Below are 9,967 nucleotides of genomic sequence, written 5' to 3'. Positions count from 1 at the left end.
AGTATTCAAATGTCGGGTATAGAGTACCCGGTTTCATACTCTATGCGGATTTAAACCCAACCCACTTATGGTCAATACCCGATTATCCATACCCGTACTCGTAACCGGGTATTGGTAAAGGTGCACAAAAAACCCAAACCGGAACCGGACCCGAAAGAAAAAATCTGAAACTGGTTTTTTTATACCCGAGATTTTAATACCCGAACCCGTAGCCGACCCTACCCGTAGGGTACGCATAGGGCCGTACCCAAACCGGACCCGATTTGTACCCGGTAATAACCGAAAACCAGAACCGGTCCCATACCCAGAACCATGTTTTTCCAATACCCGAAACCGGTTTTTTCAAATACCCGATCTATATCCGAAATTACCCAAAAAATACCTGAAATATACCCAAAAAAACCCATAAAAAGACAACCCCAAAAAACCCAATCTATACTTGAAAAAAACAAGGAAAAAAACCTTTTCAATACCCAGAAACAAGGTTGCAAAAATCGCTAGGTGGAACCTAGGCGGTCGACTGGGGCATTAGGAGTACTCGGGGATGGGTCACCGAGAACTCTTCCAAGGCGGGGATTACTCGTTGAGTACTTGGCACCTAGGCGCGATTTTTACAACCATGCTCGAAAATAGGGTATCAAATACCCGACCCGAACCCGATACATATGGTATGATTTTTAGAGATAATACCCGGACTCGAACCCGAACCCGACCCGAGTATTGCCAATACCCTGTCATATCCAACTATGTTCCATATCCGAAACTGGGTGTTTGCAAAACCCGATTTGTGCACCTCTAGGCTCTAGATATCGGAGGAGCCTGGTTTTAGAAAACAAATTGAAGGCCCAACCCATTTAGAAATGAAGCCCAAACAAAAGTGCCCTAATTGACGATGGAGCCTCCTCTACAATAGTCTACATAATATATTCAGTCTTCAGACCGCGGCTTCCACCGAAACTTCGTGCACGCGTTGTTTATCACCTCCAATCTTCCTTTCTATGTATATGTAATTGAACCTTTGTTTTGAGTTGTTTTAGTAGATGCACAAGTACTAAGGTGTCGTAATTACTAATAACGTATACGATAGCCTGTTTATTTAGTAAGCTAATGGAACCGCTTTGCAGCCTTGATTATGTATACTCTTTTCATTGCTGCCTGTATCGCCCTCACATTTATCATTTAATCTCACCTTTTTATTTCTTTCAAAATTTGTTTTTAGGGCTCTTAATTATACGTGCTATTTAACATCTTTACTTATAAAAATGACTGCTTTACAATATTTTTTGATAACTGGTTATATTTAATGGTTGTTTCGTAAAGATTCCTACGGTATTTTTTTTTTTAAATTTATAAACATGGTTTCGGAATCGTTATTAGAAATGAGCATTATAAATGGTTGTTATGATCAACTAATTTTTGTTCTTATAGTATTATGTATCTAAGTTATTGTATTCAAGAATGAAGGAATAAAAAACTAGAGTGATAAGCAATATAATCTAGATCTTTAACGTAATGATCTGACACACAAAACAATATTCTCAAAAACAAAGAACAAAAGAACTAGATATCAATACAATGTAACTCTAATTGTGATGATAATGAAGGCAGTAGCTTACCTTCAAGCCCATTCAACTCTTCAAGTTACCAGCCCAAATGTATATAAGAAACACAAAACATCAAACCAAGCTACCCCGATACAAAACTGAGAGATACAATTTTAGTTTTAGCAAGTGAAGATGTTATATTAATTCAAGTACAAACCAGGGATTGCGTCATTTAGTTTGTTTTGGTTATGAGCTAAAACCAAATCTATAACTGATATTTTTTTGGTTTGGTTAATTGGGTATTTCAAAAATATAGTCTGGTTCTTTTAAACAGCTTTGAACATGAAAGACTTTGAGCTAATTTTTATTAATACATTCAGTTGTACCTTGAGTATCTAATATGTCATTTACAAAAATGGTTACATTTTTCTGACATAATGTCCTATTCTTGAAACCTAAAAACATAAAGGTTGGTAACTTGGTAATATTGTAGTTTGGTTCGGTAACTCCGTTATTTATACAAAAATAATAATACCCGGCAAACAATCAGGTTCCCAATTGATCCGGATACACGTATAGTATTACTAGTCATGTTATTTAACCCGACCCGTGTTAACGCAAAACCTGTTTTAGCCCAACATTGTTTTAACCCAAAGCTCGTTTTGATCTGGCCTCTTTCAACCTGAACAATCGAGAAACAAACCAAATTAACCAATTTTTTTATCGGCATGTTTTGACCTTAATTCTTTATGACCCATGAGCCGAACCTGTCACCTTTTGCTGGTACTAATTAGTAATCATGTAAAATGTTTTTTTTATTTAAATTAACAATATCATACTCAATTTAAGAATAATAAAATACTCGTTTTTATGGTGAAATTTTTTTAAAAAAAATGTTAAGGTGTGAAAAACTTATGGTAGTTTAATAAGTGCAAGTGTAAAAGTGTATCTATTATATAAATTAACAAAAAAAATGATTAAAGTTGAAGAAATAAAAGTGTAACTCATTTTTAACAAAGTTGAGGTTAACCATACATATTGATATTGCTAAAGACTAAACTACTCCTAAAATCTCATAATTTGATGCATTATGTGTTGAATCTTTTGCATGATTGATGGTACCTCTTAAAAAATAAGCGATCATTGAGATTCTTATAGATAACTGAATCATACAAATTAATTAAAAAATAATGGAAAATCGGTTTTTAGTGGACACGATTATTTCACCTGAATTTCTTTTAGTAATCATTGTTATATTTATCAATTCATATACGTTCAACAACCTACCTTCTAATCCACAAATATAGAAAATTCATACTATTTTGAGTCTAGGGTAGGTAAACAAAGAAGAGTGAAAGACCAAACACAAAATACTTTTGAACAACTTACCACAAATCAATCAATCAATCATAACCAGTGTAGTTTCACCAACAGCAAAGCTATAAGTAGGGTCTGGAGAGGGTGGAATGTAGACACATCATACCTCTATTCAAAGGGATAAAGAGGTGACTTCCAGAGAACAACTTACCACAAAGAAACATATAAATGAGAAAATATTAGAAAAACGAAAGTTAAAAGTAAGCGTACTCCCAACTGCCAAACTTAATATCTTAGGAAACAAACACCAACTTTCTAGAAAATTCCAAACACATACATGACAAATTGACAATACAACGTATATGTTTTTACACATGATGTACAAGTCATACTAGCATAACTCTAGTCAACACAAAGTCCTTAACCCCTAAGGACGGCCAATTAAATTAAGCAATTAGCAGCTTCTTGCAACTTTCCTCAAAAACTCCCTATCACACGTTTTGACAGTTGACCAACGATTCAAACACATACATCTATGTACACACATGATCAACACAAACCCTTATATATACTCACAAATCTCCTTCTTCATATATTCAAAAAACACAAAACATTTTTTACTAACTATTATTAATCATATTCTTTATTCATTTGTACTTGTTAGACCATTATGGTACTTGAATTGATCCAATACTTCTTCATGCAAATGGTTCTAAACAGACTCACTGGATTCTTGAAACTGTTCTCAAGATCCAAACTTTCAACCTCAATCCACCGGTTTTTCATCCAATTCTCCAAGATTTCATCAAATAAGACGACCCATGATCCAATATTATCAAGAACACACCTTTCTTTTAACGAGAACACCATCGTAGACGAAACCGGTGTCCGCGGAGGTGATTTGGAGCTACTGATGGCGAATTTGGGTGTTTCGAGTCACTCGGGTGGTGAAAAGCTACCAGAGGGGTTGAATTCTGAAGATGTGTTTAATATTTTTGAAGAAGAAGAGCCAAGATTGGATGAAGTGAAAGAGGCGTTTGATGTGTTTGATGAGAATAAAGATGGGTTTATTGATGCATGGGAGTTGCATAGAGTTGTATGTGTTTTGGGGTTTAAGGAAAAGATGGAGATGGAGGATTGTAGGAAGATGATTGGAGTGTTTGATGAGAATGCTGATGGTAGTATAGATTTTAATGAGTTTGTGAAGCTGATGGAAAATAGTTTATGTTGAAGTTGAGTATTATTATTAGCATTCGTTTATTGGTTCATAGTTTTTGGGAGATTTGTATATCATTTTCTCTTGAAATTGTATAAGCAGAATTTTGTTTATTATAATCGACTTTAAGATCAAAGTTTTGGAAATAATAAAGTGATTTTGGCATCCCAGAATATTCCCAGCCACTGATGAAACAAATCATGCAAAAATTGGGCGCCATCACGCAAATAAAAGAATGAGTAGCAAATTACTCAGAAAAATATAAACCTTCTCTTGCAAACATAGCACTGGATGGAAGGTATGCTTCAGCGACCTCTCTTAACACCATTGTCTTTTCAAATGCTTGAAACTATAAGAAAAAAATTGTGCGCTAGTGCTCCAAACCTGTCAAAGTATGTGCGCCAGCACACTCCACGTGTAGTGGCGAAACTTGGATGAAAATGCGAAGAGAGGCAGACTCGATAAGTATTAAAATTTGGGAAAATTCCCATAATAGCCAATTTAGAAATTATGTTTCCAAGATTATCCCCACTAATTCAAGTTTCCAACTTTGTCCCTTTGGTATCTTGTCGTCGACGACATGATAGTGAACACCGACGATGCGTTACTGAAACAAATAGAATAACGACACGTGGCCGGAATCTGTGTTGACGATGCGTTATGTTGCTAACGTAGGGTAGCAGCGATGCGTTAGTTGATAACGCATCGCTGCTACCCTATGTTAGCAACATAAACGCATCGTCAACCCCATGTTATGTTAACACATCGTCGGTGTTCGCTAACATGTCGCCGGCGACGAGATACGTTTATGTTGCTAACATAGGGTAGCAGCGATGCGTTATCATCTAACGCATCGTGGAACCCTTGCTTTAAGCATTAACGTATCGCCGCTACCCTATGTTAGCAACATAACATATTGTCAACCCTAAGTTATGTTAACACATCGTCGGTGTTCGCTAACATGTCGCTGGCGACGAGATACCAAAGGGACAAAATTGAAAACTTAAATTTTAGAGGACAAACTTGGAACCACATTCTATTAATGGGCTATTTTGGGAATTTTCTCTTAAAATTTTCAAAAATGAAGGAGTTTCGAAAGAAAATGAAAATGTGTAAATTTATTTTACACTAATTAGCAAAAAAAAAAAAAAAGGAAGAGGTTTTTTTTTTTGGGTGTACATTAATTTACACTTACAACCCCAACTAACCTATAATTTGGAAACTACTTTTACGTAATTTTCTTAGAATACGAGATAGGATGAGAATGCTCTAAAAAGTTGAGCTCAGGTATGAAACCTAGGATGTAGACTTCTTTGTCTTTTTGCTTTTTTATTAGTTGATGGACCCATATTTTACTATGTATGCATTTTCTTGTGAAATTTCTTTGTTTATATTAAGAATTTTTTTATAAAGTTTATAAAGAGTTTTTTAAGCAAAAGTCATAACTAAACTTAAAACTAGATTGAAAATTGGAAAATAAAGCCTATTCGGTTTCAGAAAATTAAAAGCATAAAACATATTAAAAACATTTTCGGTTTGTCTTTAAAAACAAATTTATATATGGAGGCCCATTTTCGCACAGGGTCCTCGACGTCTCTAGCATTCTCAGAGACGGCCCTGGTCGGTGGTTGGCTATATTGCGTGGCCCGTCGACAGGTTTACATAAAATGTTTTCTGTTATATCAAATGACTTTGTTTCTTACCAATAGGATGCTTGTTCTTATTAAAGAGTTACATTGTTCAAGGTTTAAACCTAGGGACCACAATGGTTAGTGTAAGGCCAATATTTATGATTAGCGATATCAAATTACGAAATCGTTAATTATAATTATGGTCAAGAAAATAACTAAAGCCGACGGAAAAACCAAACGCAAAACGAGAGCTTCGGGAACACGCGTTTAGCTTCAACGGGATTAGACTTCTAGAATGTTTGTGTTTGGCTATATATATGCCTTATGTATTTCATTTTAGTGTGTTGTAAGATGTAAATAACCACCCAAGGGAAGCTCACCTTGGGTGGGTCGGTTCTAGTTTAATGTTATTAATCTTTTACCGATTACGGAGTCGTTCACTATACTTATTATCTTTATATTTTTGTTCGATCGTTTGATTTACCGCACCCGTATCGACACGTTTATCGAGAGCAAAACCGTTCGTTGGTCGTTTTGGGATCTACTATTGGTATCAGAGCGGGTCGAATCTTATGATTCAACTTTGCTCTTGATATTCGGGTTCTATTTCCGCTATTACCCGAACCGAGACGTTAAAACCCGTTGAAGTTTTGAAAATAGAGTTTGAAGATCTTGGAAATAAAGTGGGAAATAAGTGTGTTTGAAGCATTCTCCTTGTAGATCCGGATGTTCATGATCTACAAGTGCCCGATCCGGGCGTTTCGGGAACCGTTCCGCCATACGCCGAAAGTCCGGTGACCTACAGCTCTTCCCGGTAACTGCTGGTGGTGGTGGCTGCGGTGAAAAAAAAAAGAAAAGAAAGAAAAGTGGAAGCTGGCGGCGGAGAGTGGCTGGCCGGAATTCATTTTTCCGGCGAGCTTGATGGCGGCGGAGATCCGGCGGCAGTGGCAGGTGGCAGCTGAAGTGGCCGGAGGTGGAGTTAAATGAAGGCATCCGGTTGTAAAAATGGTGGCGGCGGAAATGATGGAGGGTGACGGCTAGGTGGCCGGAAGCCGTTTTTCCGGCTGCCATTCACCGGATTCCGGCGGTTTTCCGGCTGGTCAGATCTGGTCACAAATTGATGATGGTTGAGACTGGGTTTGGAAGATGGAAGTTCCCGTGATGAGGCCGGAGGCGACGTCTCTTGGCGGGTTTTTCCGACGGCAAACATCTAGTTGCGACTGTCCATATGATGCTAGGGTTTGTGAGTTCTTCATCTCCTAGGTTTTTGTTATTTTAGTCTCGTTCATCAAATCATCAGGAAGTTGACTGGGCCTGCTTTGAAAACATATTTGGGCCTATGGTGAAGATGTACTATGGGCTGGGTTCATCAAACCTTCTTTTGGGCCTAATATATTTCTATATTAGGTATTTGGTGGATCATTCTCATATCTGCTGAATTATTTTTAATGGGCCAATTGTTTAACTTTTGGGCTGGATATTTTTTTTGCAAATTATATGGAACAATTTATGGCCCGAAAAGAATTATTGTTCCGGGTTGACCAACTGAAAAAAGTCAAATTGCTCGGTTTTCGTCATTGTTGGACCGTGTTCAAAGCATGTTATTTCTATATTATTTTCGAGGCGTTCGAGAAGTTGAGGAACTTTGAACATATTGGATACGAATTTGGACTTAAAGAGGAAATAACAAGCTTTGTTCATTTGATCGTTATCCCCGATAGTTCTTCTAACCTATACTGCTTGAAGATCCGAGATGGATAAAGAAGCGATAACTTCTTCATGAATGTATTAGGTGGATTATACCTTTAGGGGGTGATTGGAGAGGCTTCGGCTTTATCGGGTTGATTCGTGAAGATGCGAGACACAGTTCAACGATGTTTTGATATCACAAGCCAAGGGGGTGATTGTAAGGCCAATATTTGTGACTTGCGATATCAAATTACGAAATCGTTAATTATAATTATGGTCAAGAAAATAATTAAAGCCGACGGGAAAACCAAACGCGAAACGAGAGCTTCGGGAACACGCGTTTAGCTTCAACGGGATTAGACTTCTAGAATGTTTGTGTTTGTCTATATATATGCCTTATGTATTTCATTTTAGTGTGTGTTGTAAGATGTAAATCACCACCCAAGGGGAGCTCACCTTGGGTGGGTCGGTTCTAGTTTAATGTTATTAATCTTTTACTGATTACGGAGTCGTTCACTATACTTATTATCTTTATATATTTGTTCGATCGCTTGATTTACCGCACCCGTCTCGACACGTTTATCGAGAGAAAAACCGTTCGGTGGTCGTTTTGGGACCTACAGTTAGTTCAAGACTCACGTTGGTCTTAAGAATTTAAATGGCAACTAATCATCGACTAAAGTTGTAATGATTCATTGGTTGTGACTCTTTACGGAATAACCTATAAGTGAGTATAAGTAATCTGAACAACACCAGAAAAGTGGTCGCCATGTAATATACTAAAGCAAATCTGGCGTCTAGCAACAAACTATCTCTAAACGGTTCTATTTTTACAACCTAACTTTAAAATAACATATTAAAAAAAGTCAGGTGACTTAAATATGATAACAAAACTTTTGTTATGTTATGTTATGCATTTTAATGTGAATAGAGTTTCATGACACACGCATTGTTCTATTTTCATGTGATCCGTAGTTGCATCATTACTTAAACCCAAAAGCGTTCACATGATCCGTAGGTTTAACATGAAAGAAAAAAGAAATAATAATATCAAAGGACATGGTTATTTCACGTGTATGATTATGGATCGACTCACGACTAACAACATACTATCGCTAAACAGTTCAATTTTTACAACCTACATTTAAAATAACGTATTAAAAATAGGCAGACGACTTAAATATGATAACAAAACTTTTGTTATGATGTTATATTATGCATTTTAATGTGATGATGTTTTATGGCACAAGTGTGTAGGTCCCGTGACTGGATCAAAAAACACAACAAACTAAGTACTACTAATACGAGTTACAAATACGAAAGACTTAATAACAAAACCGGGCCTTACAAAGTGTTGCTTTAATTTCATGTGATCCGTAGTTGTATCATGACTTAAACCCAAAAACATTCACATGATCGGTAGGTTAAACATGAAAGAAAAAATAAATAAAATATCAAAGGACATGGTTATTTCATGTGTATGACCGACTCACATGCATGTTAAGTGTAATCTTATATAATATTCACATGTTTATGCTTTTTATATGTTCAATATGAAATTCTTTAGATTGATATAAAAAAAGAGAATTTCATACACAGTTGTTCTTCATAGTTAGAGATCCTTTATTTAGTTTATTATCATTTATATAAATGCATTTAAGTATTTAAAAAGAAAATACAATGATAAAATGAGTGTATGATTACATTGGGGATTAATTATTAATCATATATTAAGAAGTAACTTGGTTAGTTATGTTTCTTGGAATTTCACGACCCAACATTTTTTCCTTGTCTTTTTGTCACCATATATATTTATCTTTTTTCGTCTCCTACACAGCTACACTCATCGGTCATACTTTGTATTTTTGTCACTATACATAAATATTGTAAGTCATGTTAACACTTTATATGCTATTAATTTTATATATTCAATGTATAAATTTTCTTATAATAAAAATAACAATATATAGAACCTATACAGAACGACTTACTTCCCGTCACATACATATCACAACGCATAGAAGCTTTCAAATATTATTCAATTTAACCCGCTTCACCACAACACAAGTAAAAATAGTTGTCTATTACAAAAATGAGATGCTCTTAGTTAGTGTTTCCCAAATAATGTTTTAGAAAACCAGTTTAGTTTACTTCCCGTGTACTCATATGGTTCATGTCTTTATTAGTCAATTTTGTGTTAATTAGTCTAACACATATTACTACCCGTATAGCTTGAACGAACACCACCCCTCATACAACATTTTGAACTAACACCGCCTCATACGAATTACTACTCGTATAAACATTATGACTCGTAATTAAGTTGTTTTTTATTGACCTCGATCAACCGATACCTATAGACATATGTATTTATCAGTCGCTTTTGTGTTTGTGTTAGTCTAACACATCATACTACTTGTATACATGCATAATTTGAAAGAACACTATCTTATACGACTCGTATAAACATTATAACCCTTAAGTTTTCTTTTATTGATCTCAACCGATATCTATAGAAGTCTACTGAAAATGATTACCATGCATGTATTTGAGCTTAAAAATGTGATGGC

At 35.7% G+C, this 9,967-nt stretch overlaps 1 pseudogene; it reads left to right on the top strand.

Annotated features, from left to right (window-relative positions):
• Positions 1 to 3,480: 3,480 nt before the first annotated feature.
• Positions 3,481 to 4,201, top strand: LOC143604036 (putative calcium-binding protein CML46 pseudogene; annotated as a pseudogene).
• The last annotated feature ends 5,766 nt before the right edge of the window (positions 4,202 to 9,967 follow it).

The sequence above is a fragment of the Bidens hawaiensis genome, unplaced genomic scaffold (assembly GCF_021521415.1).
Source record: "Bidens hawaiensis isolate Kalapana, Puna unplaced genomic scaffold, B.hawaiensis_p1.1 tig00063761_1, whole genome shotgun sequence".
NCBI classification, from domain to species: Eukaryota; Viridiplantae; Streptophyta; class Magnoliopsida; order Asterales; family Asteraceae; genus Bidens; species Bidens hawaiensis.
Note: the sequence above shows the minus strand (reverse complement) of the source record. Positions and strands in the feature narration are given on the sequence as shown.